The 20,090-nt window shown below is 41.1% G+C and overlaps 2 protein-coding genes across 10 annotated transcripts in view; one reads left to right on the top strand and one right to left on the bottom strand.

The window, feature by feature from the left end:
* Nucleotides 1-11,906, bottom strand: part of IDE (insulin degrading enzyme) — a 112,276-nt gene extending 100,370 nt beyond the window's left edge. For 2 of the 4 annotated variants that reach the window (XM_050959331.1, XM_050959328.1), the window contains exon 1: nucleotides 11,481-11,580. The gene's annotated coding sequence lies outside the window, so the exon portion shown is untranslated. Of the gene's footprint in view, nucleotides 1-11,480; nucleotides 11,634-11,801 lie in introns of those variants that run through there. The other 2 variants (XM_050959329.1, XM_050959330.1) reach the window with 2 other exon arrangements.
* KIF11 (kinesin family member 11) overlaps nucleotides 11,479-20,090 on the top strand; it is a 50,679-nt gene continuing 42,067 nt past the window's right edge. For 2 of the 6 annotated variants that reach the window (XM_050959314.1, XM_050959306.1), the window contains exons 1-2: nucleotides 11,682-11,897; nucleotides 12,401-12,563. The gene's annotated coding sequence lies outside the window, so the exon portion shown is untranslated. Of the gene's footprint in view, nucleotides 11,544-11,681; nucleotides 11,898-12,044; nucleotides 12,357-12,400; nucleotides 12,564-20,090 lie in introns of those variants that run through there. The other 4 variants (XM_050959310.1, XM_050959311.1, XM_050959307.1 and 1 more) reach the window with 4 other exon arrangements.

Raw genomic sequence — 20,090 nt, 5'->3', positions numbered from 1 at the left:
CACCCAAAACATAACCTGCTGCACCAAACCCAACTCAGGAAAAAGCCAGAATGAATAGATGGTTCCCCCTCCCTTTTCCCCACCCCGCGCCTGGAAGGTCAACAGACTTGGGCTTATATTTCATTTACCTTTTTTATGTGAGGCAAATGCTGTCCACCAAGAATACTAAGCCTCCCGGGTGCTGAATAAATTATTAAGATAACACCCTTGGAGGGAAGAAAACATATGTGGAAAATCAATGGAAAAAAGGAAACGGAAGTATTTTTACAACAAAATCAGTGTAAATAAAAAAGGATTGATAAACATTACAAGGTGTGAAAAGGCATTTCCTTACTTTTGAATGTTTTGATATGCAACCTTAATGTTCTCTTAAGATGATTTCTGGGTATAATACTAGCAGATACTTCTCCACTGATTTTCACCCGAAGATTCCAAAGCGTTTTACACGCTAACTTTCAGATCAAACCTCTGTTTCCTTCTAGAAGACAGGCTTCCTGTCTGCCTTCTAAAACTTGCTTACCTCTTTCCCCTCACTTGTACTTCTGAGTCAGCTGCCCAATTCCAAAGTGCTGATTCCTCTCCTACGATGCTAGCACTGAGCTAATACTTCTGTTGCTGGTATGACCACTGCTAAGTTGAGCACCAAAATGATGACCCACAAAATGTCTTAGCTATTTAGAGAAGACTCATTCTAAATAATTAAAAATAATATTTTTAAAATTAAGATACTTTCATGGTATTGCCAAAAAACCACAGCAACATTGAATGGCCCAACAAAATACAGGCAGCAGCAAGAAATGTTCCTTAGTACAGTGTTTTTGGAATTGTGCTGCTTGCTCAAAAAGTGCAAGTGAGGAGAAGACCTAAATAGAGGGCAGGATAGCAGGCGAATGCAAAGAATGGGCTGAGCGAGGGGGGTCCGAGCGGAAAGCAGGTTCACATTCACTGATGGGGACACATCAAGTACTCTCTTATGTCCCCCTCTCACCAAAATGCCCTCTTCGGTATAATAGATCAGGTACTGAGGAAAAATATCTGTTGATTTCTATTTTACAAGTAAGTAAAAGCAAGTGGTATACTTTAAGATGCTTTTTCTGCAATGAGATCCATGCAGGCAGACTTCTGCATACCCACAGAGCCTCACTGATTTCAATGGGGCTCTGAGGGTGCTGAGGTCCACCTATGAAAAACTAATTACATAAATGGGGTTTTAATTTTTAAACTGCATGTGATACCTATGTCAATCTATAGTTATTTTAGAAAACAATTTTTGAATGAAAATACAATTGGCACATTAGTCAATATAGCTAAACCTCATTTACAGTATTTGAAACCCAGTTACCAGAGACCTCTAGCATTTGACAACAGTGCAAAAATTTTGGTGCACAGCCAAAAGAAATGGCTTGCTGAGCACTGGCTTCAAAATTTTCTTCAAGCCTCTGCTGTCTCAACAGGATATATATGTTTAAGCCATATTAGTAAGGCCCTACCAAATTCACGGACATGAAAAAACGCATCACAGACTGTAAAATCTTTTGTGTACTTTTACCCTACACAATACACACTTCATGGGGGAGACCGGTGTTTCCCAAACAGAGGGTCTTGACCCAAAAGAGATGATGGGGGAGTCACAAGGATAATGTGTGTGTGTAGGGGGGGCAGTCACAGAAGTATTGCCACCCTTACTTCTGCGCTGCTGAGTTCAGAGGTGGGCCATCAGCCAGAAACCATCACTATCCGGCTGCCCAGCTCTGAAGGAAGCAGCGCAGAAGTAAGGGTGGCAGAATAACCACCTCAAGAGTCTCCTACAACCCTCTTTTGGGTCAGGACTGCTACAGTTACAACACCGTGAAATTTCAGATTAAAACATATGAAATTTCAGCTTTTTAAAATCCTATGACCGTGAAATTAACCAAAATGAACCGTCAATTTGGTAGGACCCTACACATTAGTCCACAAGTCTTGCTGAGCCAGATGAACATCTATAAATAATCATCATCTCTGGAGAATCAAGCTGAATGGCTATAGTTGGGATGCCAGCTCTGCAGATTTTGAAAACTGTGCTTGGTGAGCTCCTCCAGTCATCTGAAGGTTTTGGGTTTCCCTGAGACCTTCAGATAATCATGGTTTTACTATAAATGCACATCTCTGGTGTGCTGAACCATACTCAAAGCATATCTATATCAACCGATGAATAAAACTGCACAATTTATTTTTGTTACTGCTTTTTGGGGTCATGTTTCATATCCCTTTTTCAGTACACCATTGCACTGCACTGAATGCACCACAATTATTATTTGAGCTCCACAACTCTCCTTGGCATTATATAAAGATCATGATTGTGATCTACTATCAATTCCAAATTTTTCACCTGTTCCAAATTCTGCAGACTGTGTCTGTATTCTTTACATGCACACATTATGTTTTTCTTCCAGATCCCATTACCCAGTAGTTGTCATGGACTGAAGTTTATGATGAGTCAATACCTGCCCATGTTCTCAATTTATCTAGATCTCCATCACTGGTCTACACTCTCTGAATTTTCGCTAATCCACCTATGTTTACATTTTCTGCCAACTTTCAAAACATTATAAATATGCTGCTGTTGACAGCACCTGGCGTGAAACTCTCAGGAGCTGGGAATTTTCAGTAGAAGGCTCTGAGCTTCAGGTCTCCCAGCCAGTGGGGATCATGGTGAATTTGTCTCTCACCTCTTTTACAGAGAAGATAGTGCTGAATTGAGTGCTCTGGAGAATTTGTTGAAAAACTCATTATACTCTGGTGGGGCTGCAATATTAGAATAGATCTCCATTCTCTTGTGTGTCATTTCTCCTGCTCCTTTACCCTACACATCCACTAGTGCTCTTGGAACAGATCATCACCAGATGGCAGGACTGTGACATGCTTACCAAAGCAATAGTGACACTAGAGGTATGTTATCCAATAATCAGTCTCCTCTCTTCACCTTCCCTCAATTCATTTGCATGCTACAACTGCATTGGTTAAAATGAGTTTATACTAATTAAGTTTTTTCGTCAACTAACAATCAAATGTTTCATCAAAATTTGACACTGCACATCACAGAAAAATAAAATTCTAATAAATTGGAACAGAATTGGAGTACTTTACCACACATACAAGTAAACTAACATAACAGAACATCATTATAAAGGATGCTGCAGAACATTTTATCCTCATTTATTATATCACTAGTTCAAATGTAGAACAAAGCTATTAGGCTCCCCTTATTTTCTGGTTAACATACAATTTTCTACTTCTTGCTTACAAATTTGGGAATCAGGATTCTCTAAGATATTACACTTCCATAGCTTCAATAGCTATTTTAGGTAAATTTTTTGACCTCTAAATTTAGGTAACTCCCCAATATCACACCTAACTTGAACTTAAATAACTAGCATTGTCTGTTATCAAAATGTATGCAAACTGTTCAAAGTTTTGAACATATATTAGGCTCTTCTTCCCAGAAGAATTAGCAGGAACTCATCATAAAATTTTGCCAAATGATATAAACACCCCTCACAAAAGTTCTGCAATAATTAATAAGTATAATTCAATCAACCCCACTAAAAAACATCATAAACTGAAATCTCTGGTCTTACAAAATCAGAATGTTTATCCTAATTTTATTCCTGAGAATACGTCTAACCCAGAAGACAACTTACTCTTAGCTTTTTTTAAAACAGTAATTTGCGAATGATCATTACTTTGACATTACTGCTTATCTGCTCCATTTTGAGGAAATTCGCATCTTGCCACCATTCAAAATTTACTTCTCAGTGTGAGTCTGTAGAAGGCAATCTCTCATTGACTCCACATAATCTTCCAGAGAAGTAAAGGGCAATGTCTACACCAGGAAATTTAACCAAGAAACTCTTTAGGGACTGATGGTAAAAGTGATGAGAATTTACACAACTTAATTTCAGATATGACAAAACACAGGAGGCAACAGAACAGCTCAACAAACTACTGTAAAACCCTAATCTAGTTTCCATATCTGTTTTTAAAACTGCACCAAACTGAGTATTTTAAGAACGCACTCAAAACATAAGTAAATAAACTTTATCCAAGTTCACCTTAAAATTACAAGCAATCAAAAGTGGCAAACCAGTCTTTTCCCAATATTTTTAATGGACTCTCCAAATATGTCTCATTGAACCCTTTACAACAGTGCTGGAAATTAAATGGAATAAATTATGAAGAGGCACTTGAAAGTGGGAAACCAATGACCAATTTTAAATTTGTCTACAGATTAAAAACAAATTATTTATTTTCATTTTTACCATCCCAAAGCATCTTTACAGATATGGGGAGTAGTACAGTTTCACCATTCATTCCTGTCCCTAGGTTATTCCTCCATTAAGTCCATCCCGGTCATGTCCACATATACGATTCACTATTAAGTCTGTGGTCAGCTTCTAGGTCTGACTGACTTTGATTGTGTTTGCATTATTTTCTTTAGCATTCTATCATCTGTTTGTCTTCTCCAGTGTCATCACCCTCATAATCTTTTCTATTACAGCCAATCCCAAATCCCAATTTCACATCCTACTCTCTTCTAACTTCATTTCTCTTAAAATCATTCCACTTTACACCTGCCATTTTCTCTCAGATCTACTGCTTCCTGCCTTCTGATGTCTGTTTCATGTAATGCAGCAATACAAAACACAGCACAGAAGGTTATTGGAAGGCATAAGCAAACAAGGAAAACCTGGACAAGCAACAAAACAAGACTATGACAGGAAAACTGTAAACAACTCAAGAATGCTGAGATAATGGAAGTAATAAAAGCATTGTGTAAAATGGTATAGAAATCACAGACTGGACAAGTAAAAGGATCAGCAAGAAAACAAGATATGAAAACAATATACAAAAGGTTAAGTTGTATGGAAACACAATCAGGCCAATGATGCAACAGTAGGAAAGGCTACCAGTGAACTGACAATAAATGCCAAAGACATGCTGAATGAACAGAAGGAGCACTATAGCAGTAGGAACTAATTCTAACCATCTCTCCAGGATGGTCACAGTGATTGTGAAATGCTCAGGGAGGTAAGAGAAGCTACAAAAACAAAAAGCATAGTAATAAAGAGGGACTTCATCTATTCCCATATTGACTGGACACATGTCACCTCAGAACAGGATTCAGAGAGAAAATTTTTAAACACCTTAAATGATTGCTTCTTGGAGCAACTAATCCTGGAACCCAAAAGGGGAGAGGCAATTCTTGATTTAGTCCTAAGTGATACACAGGATCTGGTCTAAGAGATGAATATAGCTGAACTGCTCAACAATAGTGATCATAATGTAATTAAATGTAACACTTCTGAAGAAGGGAAATAATAAAGAAACCTATCACAGTAGCATTTAACTTCAAAAGGGGGAAACTACACAAAAAATAGAAATCTAGTTAAATGGAAATTAAAAAGGAACAGACACAAGAGTAAAATGCCTGCAAGCTGCAGGGCACCTACTTAAAAACACCGTAAGTAGAGGTTCAAGCTAAATACATACCCCAAATTTAAAAACAAAACAAAACAAACAAACAGTAAAGGGAGCAAAAAAAAAAATACCAACATGGCTTACCAGATTAAAAAAGGCAGAGGCAAAAAGACATCCTTTAAAAATTGGAAGTAAAATCTACTGAGGAGACTCTGACAAATCAATTGTAAAAGTATAATTAGGGAGACCAAAAAAGAATTTGTGGCGCAACTAGCAAAAAGATACAAAAAAGAGTTTTGTTTTGTTTTTTGTTTAAGTACCTCAGAAGAAGGAAGCCTGCCAAACAATCAGTGTGGCCACTGGACAAATAAGGTGCTAAAAGAGTAGGCAAGGAAGACAAGGCTATTGCAGAGACACTAAATGAATTCTTTGCATCAGTCTTCACCGCAGAGGATGTGACGGAGATTTCCACATTCTTCTTAGGTGACAAATCTGAGGAACTGTCCCAGATTGAGGTGTCAAAGGGGGAGAGGGGGAGGATGGTAAACTAAACAGTAATAAGTCACCAGGACCAGACTGTATTCACTGAAGAATGTGTGTTGTGTGAAGAAGTACTTCCTTATTAATAGAATAGAATGTCAGGGTTGGAAGGAACCTCAGGAGGTCATCCAGTCCAAACTCCTGCTCAAAGCAGGACCACACCCCAGACAGATACTTGCCCCAAGTATCTCAAGGATTGAACTCACAACTCCATCTCATTGCTAGGAGATATCGTGAAGGCCAAAACTATAACTATGAAGAATTAGATAGGTCCATCAATGGCTAGTAGTCAAGATGATTAGAGACACAACCCTATGCTGTGTATGTCCCTAAACCATAGGCTGCTAGAGGCTATGACTGTACGACAGGGGATGAATCACTTGACAAATGCCCTATTCTGTTCATTCCCTCTGAAGTATTGGCCACTGTTGGAAGACAGGACACTGGGCTAGATAAACCATTGGTCTGACTCAGTGTGGCCATTTTTATGTTGTTAGCATCTCGACAAAGTGCTGAACCCTGTAATTCATCCAAATGCAAACATTCCAGACATGCTAAATGAACGGGACACCTTGGAAGACAGAACAAATGTCAGCACTTGAACCACTAATAGAAGAAGAAACAAAAAGAGTAGTGATGCAGTTCAAAAAGGGGAAAGCTGCAGAAACAGACAATAAAACATTTGAGATGCTAAAGTTGACTGGACAAGTGCTATCAAAACACTAGGAAAAATATATGGGAGAGCAAGAGGAGGTTCCAGGTGACTGGCTAAAAGACAATAGTTGTACCAATCTTGAACAAAGAGAATAATTACAGAGGTATAAGCTCATCAGGAGCCGCAGGAAAAAAATCACAATGAAAATAACTGTCAAAAGATTATAGCCAGTTTTAGAGGAAGCAGTAGGTGAGGAACACTGTGGATTCTAACCAGGCCTAAGTTTCATTGATTAGATGGTTATTTATAAGATCTTAAATGTGCAAGTTGCTATAGACTGACTTCACAAACCAGATAGCAAATAGTTAATACTGAACATATTATATCAACAAACATTTTGGTTAAAATGTAAAAAAGCAATTCAAGTACAAAAAAGACTGAGAATTGGTGAGAGAATCTGATCCACGTATACCAAGATGAAGAATGTGAGAGTATTCAAAAGGGAAAGAGAAAGAGAGAGGGGTAAAGAAAAGAATTGTCCAGAACTTTCTTCTTTAGTTAGATTCTAAAGGAGAACTCTATTATTCAGTGTAATCCTCCTAAAACAACTGTCGGTAACATTAGATCTTTGACAAACCTAACATATCTACAAGGCTCAGTACTTTAAAAAAAAGTTAGTCACACGTAAAAAAAAAGAAATGCTCATGAGCTCCAGCAAAAGTTACACAAAAATACAATTTACTTATTGTGTGCTATATTGCAGAATTCTGAAAATATTTTATAATTAGTAAAACCAACATTGTACGTAAAGCATTTTCAGTATTAAAGCTACAGGGTTTTTTTGGCTTTCCTAATGTAGATAATTATAATTATGATTCAATATAAATCAAACAAGTTGTGTTGCTTTTATTTTAAATTTGAAACCATCTGAATCAACTTTTGAACAAGTTGAACACAAAATCTATCATATTACGAATACAAAATGTTGTCATATTAGCATACAGCAGCCCACAGTCTATGGCAGGATCTAGATGGAAGAGACACTGAGAGCACAAACCTGTTCATTAGCAGCAGCACGCCATGCATTTGTAGATACAATAACCATTAAACCAATCTCTGTCTAGCCCCAGTTGAATGGAAATATTTTTCATGAAACTTTTTATTTTATTAAAACATTAACACCTCAAAATAAAAATGCACACAGTTGTTATATCTAATGCAATGCTATCAAAAATAAATTAGAAACAAATATCATCCCCAGAATGCGATAGCCCAAGTGCTCTGAAAGTATTTATAGTAGGTGACTTAGACAATAACCTGAAATGACCCTGGCAGTGAAGCCAATTTATTTCCAGCTCAGTGCAACAGGAGTTGCACTGCGGGCAATGTAGAGCGAACAGCCTCTCTTTTGCACTTTTCCCTCCTGGACTCCACACAGAGCCAAGGGCTACTTATGGCACCAGGCCCAAAGTGACACCCCACCTCATGTACTGTTGAGTCCTACCCAGGATGAAGCTCCTATAAGCCAGAGAGACATGACAAATAGCGAAAAGGAGCCCTGTTCCTGGAAATGCCTTGATATCAGTACCACTAAGAGATCTTTTGTTTGCCCGAAGACAGAGGATTTCAGTGCTGGGAGCAAGGTAAGGAGAGGAGGAGGTTAGAAGGTCTAATGGAGGAATTAATGGGATAAGGAATAACTATATATAAAAAGCTTAGGTTTAGGGTTTGATGACAATTGTGTGAGAGAGAGAGAGATGGAAAGAGCTAGTGAAAACCTGGGCAAGGCTTGGAGGTGGGAATGTGGGATGCCTAAGAAGGAGATAGTTTGGTTTTTTTTTTAATGGAAGTGAGTGGAGAAAAGATTTAATGTCAAGTGTTATTCATGTTCTCGTTTTTGGTCTATTATCCATATAGGTCCTGATTCTATAACTGACACTACACAAGCAGATCTCTGTCCTGTTGGGAGCCCTCCTGAAGTCAGTGGCATTACTCACAAACAAAGTTGAACACATGCACGTATGAAAGACTGGGACCTAAAAGATCATTAGTAATTTGCTACAGCTAGTTTCTTGCATTTACATACTTTCTCTCCCTGTAACAGATCATGACACACCTTTTCTTCTGTTTCATTGTCTTCTTTCCCTCCATCGTTTTTTTGTCCTACCCTCTCTTTATCTACAAGGTACATTCTATCTCCTCTCCCATATTTTCTCTCCAATTTCTCAAATCTCTAATCAACTTCTTCTTTTCTATGTGAGGGGTAGCAGTGTTAGTCTGGATCTGTAAAAAGCGACAAAGAGTCCTGTGGTCCTATAAGGTACCACAAGACTCTTTGTCGCTTCTTCTTTTCTGTCACACCCATCAGCAAACCCACACCCATTCATCCACCCCATTCCAAACTCCCTTACCTATCCTCCCAACTGTTCATACACAAAGCTTGAAAAACATGTAATAGACAGATGACTAAGATGTAAGGGGTCTAAAGTGAGAAGTCAAGTCTCTTTCCTAATCCCCATCCTCAATACTGGAAAAGGGAGGGATAGCTCAGTGGCTTGAGCATTAGCCTGCTAAACCCAGGGCTGTGAGCATTAGCCTGCTAAACCCAGGGCTGTGAGTTCAATCCTTGAGGGGGCCATTTAGGGATCTGTGGCAAAAATCTGTCTGAGGATTGGTCCTGCTTGGAGCAGGGGGTTGGTCAGATGACCTCCTGAGGTCCCTTCCAACCCTAATATGCTATGATTCTATGAAAGATACTGGGATTTTTTTCTGGGCCCTATTTGTGAGGGCCATCCTTTGCAGTCTCTAGTTAGTAGGTGTCTGAAATTTGATGCACCTTCTGGCTGCTGGAAAGGAGCACTCTCTCTGTTCTCCTCCCTCCTACCATCTCCTCCTGTAAGGCTGGTAGCATGCAAAGGAGTCACTACTAATCTGCCCTCCATTCTGTTTCCCTCTCCTCCAGTGAAAAGTTCTGGTGACTGTTTTCAGCTTTCAAAAGAAGAAACTGACCTGGTTCTTGTCCCTTTCATTGCTGCCTACTGGTTCCCAATAGAAGGAGTGAAAAGTGACAAGTTCTGGTAAGTTTTCACTCTACTGCAGGTTAGCAAATGAATCAGTAGCAGGAGAAGCACTAGTTATCGATCTAAAAAAAAAAAAAACCTCAGAAAAGCACTGAAACTAGCTTATATTTGGTAGGTTATCTTTGTAATTATTAATAGATTATTTTTCCACCCCAAATGAAACCTTGCATTTTGTAAAAGTTCATGATACTTGCCCAGAAGTGTTTCTTACTCAGAAGTGTGGGCAGGTGGATTTTCAAAGATCTGCCAATCATTTCATACTCTAAACTCTCTCTAGATAATCTTTGGCTTCCTGTTTTCTACCATATCAACTTCAAGCTCCTCGCCTTCACTTGAACAACCTTGCTCCAGACTGCATCTGTTCTCATTTCCCCCTACTCCTCCCACTCTTGGGTCTACACTTTCTCTTGAAACAATCTTCCACTTCTCATTAGCCAAATACCCTCTCCCTTCCTTTAAATCCCTCCTTAAGACTCACTTCCTCTATGAATCTTTTGTACACTGCACTTCAACAGTTATTCCATGTTTTCTCATTTGTGTTCAAATGTAAGTTCTTCTGTGGAAAGAGAATATCCTTTTCTATGATTTATAAATCATATAAATTATGATCTATACACTTATGGTACTATATAAATAACTATGAATAACTTCAGACCTAAAATTTGACACATATTGACAGCAGTCACCCAACACTGTTTAAAGGAAAATAGCTACTTTCGACAAAGGCTACTTTCCAGATAGGCCAGTTACGAACCTTCTCTCTCAATGAAGGTGTCTTTATTGGGTTGCTATCTAAACTACAGAACTCACACAAAAGTATTAAAATAAATTCCATGCCATGCTAGCCATCAATTATCTTGTTATCTAGTGAAGAAGACCCTCCCATCAACAGTGCCATAAATACTAACATTGACAGCTGAAAAACTTGTTTCTGGTGAAAAATATATCCTATTTATTCTGTAGATAGATTTAACAAGTTATGCAACATTAAATATTACAATTTGGCAAAACATAATTCATGTGGGGAATATAATGTTATACCACAATAGGTCACAGTGTGTCAGGTCCCCTGATTTTTATAATAAAAGCACAGTTCTCAGTATAAGAAATAAGATGCCAACCCTACTGAATGTCATTTTTTCTAAATGTTGACCTATTTGGAATAAAACAATCAGAGGCAATAAATGTCTTTAAATGTGTTTTACAACATGGTGTGGTGCAGTATTAAGGCCTTAATGACGAGTTCAACAATACAAGGTATGTTACCAGCTTCCTTAAAGCACATGAAGTCTACCCCAGCACCCAGCAGAATGCACACAAGCCTAGAGCAAAGAGATGATCTGGTCGCACGTTCAGCTAGTTGGCTACCCTTTTCCAGCACTCCCAAAACTACTCTTCTCGCCACGGGTACAGAGTGCCCTCAGGACGTCCCAACCTGTCCTCTTCCCCCGCAGCATGATAAATCACCCAGTCTGCAGAGGCATTTCGGGGAGGATGTTGCCACCCTAATCCCCTCCCTCCAGGAGACTCTAGTCCCCCTGCGCCTCCACCCCTTTCAGTAGCAGGCGGACACGATTCACGAGTTCCCAGATCATACGCCCCCTGTTCCACAAACAACAACGGGGGGGGGGGGCACCAACACACCTCCTGCCACCCCGTAGCCTCTTACACAACAGGAGCAGGCCCACACCACAACCCCACACCCCCCGAACGGGGCGAGGGGTCCCCGCATATGACAACCATACCCGGGCGGGCGAGGCCACCGCTGCAGAAGAGGAGGCCGGGAGGCACCGGTGCTCACCAAGGAGGTCAGAATCCTACTGAGGAAAGGGAGCAGCCGCTGCCGCATATCCCGGCCCTGCTGCCAGAGCCCAGCCTCCGCTCGCTTCCTTCCCTGCGCCCGCCCCCTTCAGGGGAAGCGGCCCCTCAGCCCTCTGGAGGCGCCATCTCCGGCCCGCCGGCCAATCCCTCCCCAGCGCCCTCAGGCTGCTCTCCTCCCAACGGAGCCGCCGCCGCTGCCTGGCTCCGGCCGGGCCTACCGCCAAGGCCGCGCTCCGGGAACCTACCTGACGCTGCTGGGGGTGTCGCTCCTGCGAAGCGGGCGGGGAAGAGCCGCTGCCGCTGCGGGGAGGAGCTGGCTGCGCAGCCGGGCGGCCAGCCGGGTGAGCACGTACAGCTGACGCGGGCTGCCCGATGTCCGGGAAGCGCTGCTGCAACGCGGAGCAAAGGGCCCCTGGCACGGCGTGTAACACTCACGCTGTGCGGCAGAGCCGCAGTCCCGCTCTCGCACGCGCCAGGCATGTGCCTGTCGCTGTGTGTGTGTGTGTGTGTGTGTGTGTGTGTACCAGGCTCTGTGTGTGTAACGGAAACGCGCTATGAGGGCGACGGATTCTCACGTTCACTCTTTGTACGTAACTGTCGCGCCATCATTGTGCATGTGACACTCGCCGTCCATGCGACACGTGTGCTCACTTCTGCTGTCACACACTCACGGCATGTAGGACTGGTACTGCGTGCGCGATACTCCTTCTCGGACCACATCAGTGCGGTCAGCGCTCCTCTGTGCCTGCCAGTTCACAAGTTTCACTGCATTTTCTGGCAATGTCTTTGTTTTCTTGCTGGTAAAAGTCAGTGCAAACGATTTTTTATCGTTTTATTTCATCAGCTGCCGTGACATTTTGTATAACTGATTTCAAATGTCTTAATGAAACAGATGGCACAATCTCCCCGCACCTTCCCCACCCCAGAGAGAGACGTTAAACACAACGAGCTCCCATGAAGGAGTCTGCTTCTTCCAGTCCTCTTACATAAGAGTTTTGGAGCAACAGGTTTGTGCTTTTTCAGATTTATGGTCTTTTTATAAGATCTAGTATAGTTTTTGAAGTATAAGAGGGATTTCATTATAACCCCTTGTTTTCACTTGCTCATAACTTCCTGGAGGAAAAAAAAAATCTCTTAAGGTGTAACTTTACCTGCTTGCTCTCCTCTTTTGGGAAAGTTAGAAGATCAAGACCCAATCTGAAAGATGCTTAGCATCCTCAGTTCCTGTTAAAGGCAGCTGTTAGTGTTAGAGAAATTTACCAAACAATTCCTAAGTGTACACAAGGCTTCTAATGTTCTATGTTAATATGTTTTGGATCAAAAATGTGTCTTGATGGAGTTCTATGTTTGGTTTCTTCCGAGTATCGTATGTCTCTGTGCCTTTTTTTTCTCTAAACCTCAAATAAGATATTAAAACAAACAAACAAATCGTAAGTAACAAATCTCAATATATATTTATGTATGCCAAATTGTGGTCTAGCAAAACACCCCCTTATGCGCCTCACAGGTAGCAGTACAGGAGTAGAAGTGGACTCCAGAAAGCCGCCACTCCTTCCCAGTCCAGGACTGTGTTTTCTCTAGGAAAAAAGTTACCTAACTCAAGTTAATTAACACCAGGTAAAAAGGTGTTTGTGGTTTCACACATATTAGTCTTTAACTTCATCTGCTAGGGTAGGGAAGGGTGAACCACTATGCTAGGTTCCCTGTTCCTAGTGCTAGTCCCAAGCCCTGATGAAGTGTGAGGGTTGGGTGATGGCCTGGCAAGCCATCCTCATAAAACCTTCCTACATTTGACACACACAAGAAAAGGACTTAAAAGTTTGGCAGTTTCATCTGCTACTCAATAGAACCAAGCAGGTGAGGGATAGCTCAGTGGTTTGAGCATTGGCCTACTAAACCCAGGGTTGTGAATTCAATCTTGGAGGGGGTCATTTAGGGATCTGGGCCAAAAATCTGTATGGGGATTGGTCCTGCTTTGAGCAGGGGGTTGGACTAGATGATCTCCTGAGGTCCCTTTCAACCCTGATAGTCTATAATTCATATAAATCTTCTATTACATGCAGAGGATTTGGATCATAGGTTGGTGGGTTTTCCATAAATCAGAAATTGGGGAAAGCATCTGATATATAAAGAGGGTATGTCCTCTCCTACACTGAGGAGAGGATCATGGAATGTTTGATTGTTAAGAGTCATCAGAAAAACAACTCTCCTGGCTTAAGAATTGGAAAGATTTAATGTTGATATACATAACAGACATGGAACATTGTGGAATTTGAACACTGAGAGCACAGCTCTGACTCATAGTGGGTTAGACCTTTCAATTGTTGCATGCTTGGGGTACATCTGATAGGCATACCAGTGTTGATTCTGTCCCCACAAGGGTGCAACCTACACTACTGGTTTGGCAAGCTTGTTCTCCATATTTGATTGCTGCTGTTTTCTGTCTGAAGATAGGATGTGCAGTAGTTATTAGTGCAAATTCTCCACATGATGCAAGGTCTGATGTTGACAAAGAGGCTTTTTATGGCATGTTAGATGACATTGTATCTAGTACATCACCCCAACTTCATATTGTCATCTTAGGAGATATGAACACAAGAATTGGCCATAATAGAACTGGACTTGAACTGGCATTGGGATGCCACAGTTTAACACAGGAGAGATCAAGTAATGGTGTGGGTCTATTAGAATTTGCTGCCACACATGAACTATTTCTTAACGGCTACCTGATTTCAGCACAAGTATTGCCATAAGTGTACATTTTGATATACTTCAGGCAACAGTGCAACCTTGGATCACAGTCTAGTTCCGAAACCTGCAGTTAAACTTATCCAGGATGTGTGTGTATTTAAGAGTGCTGATCTTGCTCTGGAGTCTGATTGTCGACTTCTAGCAACAGTGATGTTGCAGAGGTGGGTACCTATTGCACTGAGATGCTTCAGTGTTGATAAACTTTGTGATGAAGCAACTGCTAATTGTTACAAGGTATTAATTTCCAATAAATATACTATATTGGATGACCAGCTGTCTATCGTGAAGGAAGGGTGGACTTTATTTTGGATTCTGAGATTGCTGGAGAATAACTCTGACTAAGGAGAATGTAAAAGCGACATTGGATACAGATGTTACCATCAAATTGTGAGACACAAAAGAAGAGGTGCAGTGCAGGACGGTTGCACTGAGTCAGAGTCATTGAGTGGGGAAGAAATGGGCAGTAGAAGAAAAGAAATGAATGAGCAGTCAAGAGGGCCTGTCAGAATGATCATAACCAATGGTGGAATAATAAGGAGCAGTGCATCAAGTAAACCTCTGAAAGACATGACCAAAAATGGGTATTTGAGATTTTGAAGGACATAATTGGATGTCCATTCTTGTGGCATCTGCTAGTTAAGGACAAACATGGAAAATAGTGACAAGAATTAATGAACAATGTAACAGTTGGCATGGGTGTTTTTGTGAATTAATTAACAGATCCCCACTAAGATGTGAACTACAACTTCTCCAAAATGAACCCATCAAAAAACAGACTGGTGACATTAGAGGAAGTGACGCTTGCAGTCAAATAGTTATGAAATGATAAAGCAGCTGGTCTTGACAATATTTCATCAGAACTCCTAAAGAGGTCTGGATTTAGTTCATGGTTTCACAGAGTTGTCTTAAAAGTAGGGCTGACAAGCAATTAAAAAAGTTAATTGTGATTTACTAGTGTGATTAATCGCACTGTTAAATAATAGAATACAATTTATTTAAATATTTTTGGATATTTTCTACATTTTCAAATACTGTATATCGATTTCAGTTATAACACAGAATACAAAGTGTACAGTGCTCACTTTATTTTTATTACAAATATTTGAACTATAAAAAACAGAAATAGTATTTTCCAATTCACCTAATACAAGTACTGTAGTGCAATCTTTTTATCATGAAAGTTGAACTTCCAAATGTAGAATTATGTACAAAAAAAAACTGCATTCAAAAATAAAACAATATAAAACTTTAGAGCCTACAAATCCACTCAGTCCTATTTCTTGTTCAGCCAATCACTCAGACAAACAAGTTTGCTTACATTTGCAGGAGATAATGCTGCCTGCTTCTTGTTCAGTGTCACCTGAAAGTGAGAACAGGTGTTCACATGGCACGGTTGTTGCTGGCATCACAAGATATTTACATGCCAGATATGCTAAAGATTCATATGTCCCTTCACGCTTCAACCACCATTCTAAGGACATGCATCCATGCTGACAACGGATTCTGCTTGATAAAAGTCCAAAGCCGTGGGGGCCAACGCATGTTCATTTTCATCATCTGAATCAGATGCCACCAGCAGAAGGTTAATTTTCTCTTTTCGTGGTTCGGGTTCTGTAGTTTCTACATCAGAATGCTGCTCTTTTAAGACTTCTGAAAGCATGTTCCACACCTCATCCCTCTCAGATTTTGAAAGGCACTTCGGATTCTTAAACCTTGGGTCCTGTGCTGGAGCTATTTTTAGAAATCTCACATTGGTGCCTTTTTTTTGTTTTGTCAAATCTGCTGTGAAAGTGTTCTTAAAATGAACATGTGCTGAATCTTCATCCGAGACTACTATAATATGAAATATACGGCAGAATCCAGGTAAAAGAGAGCCAGAGACATACAATTCTCCCCCAAGGAGCTCAGTCACAAATTTAATTAACACATTATTTTTTTAACGAGCATCATCAGCATGGAAGCATGTCCTCTGGAATGGTGGCCAAAGCCTGAAGGGACATACAAATGTTTAGCATATCTGCCACGTAAATGCCTTGCAATGCAGGATACAAAAGTCCCTTATGAATGCCTGTTCTCACTTCCTGGTGACATTGTAAATAAGAAGTGGGCAACATTAACACCCGTAAATGTAAACAAACTTGTTTGTCTTAGTGATTGGCTGAATGAGAAGTAGGACTGAGTGGACTTGTAGGTTCTGAAGTTTTACATTGTTTTGTTTTTGAATGCAGTTATGTAACAAAAAAAAATCGACACTTGTAAATTGCACTTTCATGATAAAGAGATTGCACTATAGTACTTGTATGAGGTGAACTTAAAAACTGTTTCTTTTATCATTTTACAGTGCAAATATTTGTAATAAAAAATAATATAAAGTGAGCAGTGTACACTTTATATTCTGTGTTGTAATTGAAATAAATATTTGAAAATGTAGGAAAATATTTAATACATTTCAGTTGTTGTTCTACTGTTTAACAGTGCAATGAAAACTGCAATTACAGTTTCTTTAATCACAATTTTTTTGAGTTAAGCGCATGAGTTAATTGTGATTAATCAACGACCCCACATAAAAGTTTGGGAAACCTGTCACATTCCAGAAGATTGGAAAAGGGGCTATAGCATCCTTTTTTTCAAGCAAGGAGAGTGATTAGCGTGCTCAAATTATAGGGGAATAACACTGCTGTCGCTCCCAGGGAAGGTATTTACGATCATACTAGTAAACCAAGAGGAATATTGTCTCAGCCCCAAAATGAGAGACAACCAGTGTGGTTTCCATACAGGTCAATCTATAATCCATGCTATATATGCTTTGCAGACTGTTACTGAAAAATGACTAGAATGACAAAAGGAAGTTAATGTCATGTTTATAGACTTTGCAGAGCTTTTAACTCGCTGCATCGATCAGCACTGGTAATACTCCCATGCCAGTATGAGGTGCTTGAGGACTTTATGTGCCTAGTGGAGGAACTGTATTGTGATACATTTAGCTGTGTGAAGGGCAATGGTTGCATTATAGACAGGTTTTCAGTAGAATGAGAAGTATGCTAGGGATGCATTCTCTCACCTATGTTATTTAATGTTTTAATAGACTATCTGATGATAAAGTGATAGAGACCGAAGTAGGAGATGTCTTTAGAAGATCTTGAATATCAGGATGATATTGCCTTACTTAGAGAGACTACTGATCTACTACAGCTAATGCTGGAAGAGTTGCAAAAACTTCAGAATTTATGGGACTTAAGATCAATAGTGATAAAACCAAAACTATTCATGTCTCCTACAAAATGGAAACAATGATCTGCTAATGCTGCATGATATTGAATGGGTATATAGTTTTATCTATCTGGATAGTTGGTTGACAGCAGAAGGTTCTGTAACTGAAGAAGTCATGTGTTGGTTCAGTCTTGTATCAGTGGCATTCAGCATCTTCAAAGGCCAACGAAGATATGAATGTTCAATGTGGTAGTGATGACAACTCAGCTATATAGAGCAGAAACATGGCTGTTAAAAAGTTGAAGAGAGGAAACTAAATACTATCAGTGTCAAAAGTTAAGGCATATTCTTAACCTCCATTGTATGATTTTTGTCACAAACAAGGAGATACTTAGACAATCCTGGCAAGTTGCAGTCTTACACTAGTTGAAAGCAAGATGACTGCAATGGTGGGGTCATGTCCAATGTGCAGAAGAAGGTACACAATACAAAAGATTTATAGAGCTCAGGTTGAAGGAAGTAGAGGACAAGGCCAACAATAAAGGAGGCTGGAAGATGCATTTTTGAGGGATTTAGGAAGGCTAAATCCTCCCATGCCTACTCTGGCTGAAAGAAGATGCCTTGCAAGGGACTTTTCAAAATGGAAATCCATTCTGTGTGCCACCACAGTTACATCATAGCCATGTGAATCTGCTGTGCTGCTTCTATGAGGGAGCTTAGATTTCAAATTGACCTGCCGCTAACTCATGTGAAACTTACAAACTGCCTTGTTTTGGGGATTTTACTTTGAGTTAACTTCCTTGAGTTAAGAACACACCTTATTTTTCCTAGTGTAGACAAGACCCAGGTGGTTGAGAGGGGTCAAGACAGAAGGTGAAATATAGAGTCTCAGCTTAATCCCTATCCTCAGTGCTCAAGGCAGCATAGTGGTGGATATAGATCTGGTGCAGTTTACTCCCTCCTTGAAGCAGCAGGAGAACAAGAAGTGAGATTGTGATCCAGGGCTTGTCTACACTGAGGTGACTAAAGTGGCAGTGCTGCAGTTTTGCCACTGTAACCCTATAGCATAGATGCATCCTATGGTGACAGAAAGAGATTTTCTAGCGCTGTAGGAACTCCATCTCCCTGAGCAGTGGTAGCTAGGTCAACAGAAGCATTCTTCCATCAACCTAACTGTGTCTCTAACCAGAGGTTACATTGGCATAGCTGTGGTGCTCAGGGGCCAGAATTTTTCACACCCCGGAGCGCCGTAGCTGTGTCAGTCTGTATTTTTAATGTAGACTGGGCCCTAGAGTCACACTCTTACCCCATGTCTACACTAGGAGCATTTTGATGGTATAGATATACTGGTATATTATACTATACTGTCAAAGCACTCCTATTGTAGACACAGCATATACTCATCGGCACCAACTCCGTGAGCCCTCCGGGGCTGGAGCACCCAGGGGAAAAAAGTATTGGGTGCTGAACAGACACGGGCAACCCCCTATCAATGCCTCTCGCTCCCCCCAGCACCTCCTGCCCCCCTGGTGGGCCCTGCCAGTCAGCATCTCCCCCTCCCTCCCAGTGCCTACCGCATGCTGCAAACAGCTGTTTCACAGCATCAGGAGGCGCTGCGGGGGAGTTGGGAAGGAGCGAGGGTGCAGCGTGCTCAGGAAAGGGGCGGAACTGGGTGGGGAAGAGGAAGGACGGGGGCAAAGTGGGGGCAGGAAGAAGCAGGGTGGGGTTGGGGTATTGGGGGAAAGGGTGGAGTGAGGACGTGGCTGGGGGGGAGCAGATTAGAAACTCGGCGCCAATGTATATACTGGCAAAACTGTCCTTTTGCTGGTAGAGTTTATTCCATACACACACACACACACACACACACAGCAAAATAAGCTGTACTGGCAAAAGTATAACTGCATCTATGGTAGGGTCTTTTGCCAGCACAGCTGTGTTAGTCAGGGATCCCACCTCTTCACATTCTTGACCAACATTGCCATGCCAACAGAATTCTGTAGTGTTGCTGTGAACTAAGCCAGTGGTTCTCAACCAGGGGTTTGGGGGACCACGAGCAGATTTCTGGGGGTCCTCCAAGCAGGGCCAACATTACACTTGCTGGGGCCCAGGGCAGAAAGCTGAAGCCCCACCTTATGAGGCTGAAGCCCAGGGGCTCTGAGCCCCTCCACCTGGGGCTGAAGCCAAAGCCTGAGCAATGCAGCTTTGCGGGGACCCCTATGGCATGGGGCCCCAGACAACTGGCCTGCTTGCTACCCCCCACGCCAGCGCTGGCTTTTATATTCAGAAAACTAGTTATTGTGGCACAGGTGGGCCATGGCATTTTTATAGCCGTGGGGGTGAGGGGGAAGGGTCAGAAGAAAAAGGTTGAGAACCTTGGAACTAAGTCACAGTCTCCATTCCACGCTTCTACTGGTGCAGTGCAACAAGGCATTGGCACTTATTCAGGATAGAGCATTATCTCACAATGTAAATCTTATTTATTTTAATTTATAAAGATATAAAATGGCTTATCTACTATTCTAGGCATCTTTGACACTATTAAAAAATGCAATCAATATAAAATCAGGAGCAAA

Source organism: Gopherus flavomarginatus, chromosome 6 (genome assembly GCF_025201925.1).
Source record: "Gopherus flavomarginatus isolate rGopFla2 chromosome 6, rGopFla2.mat.asm, whole genome shotgun sequence".
NCBI lineage: Eukaryota > Metazoa > Chordata > Testudines > Testudinidae > Gopherus > Gopherus flavomarginatus.
Note: the sequence above shows the minus strand (reverse complement) of the source record. Positions and strands in the feature narration are given on the sequence as shown.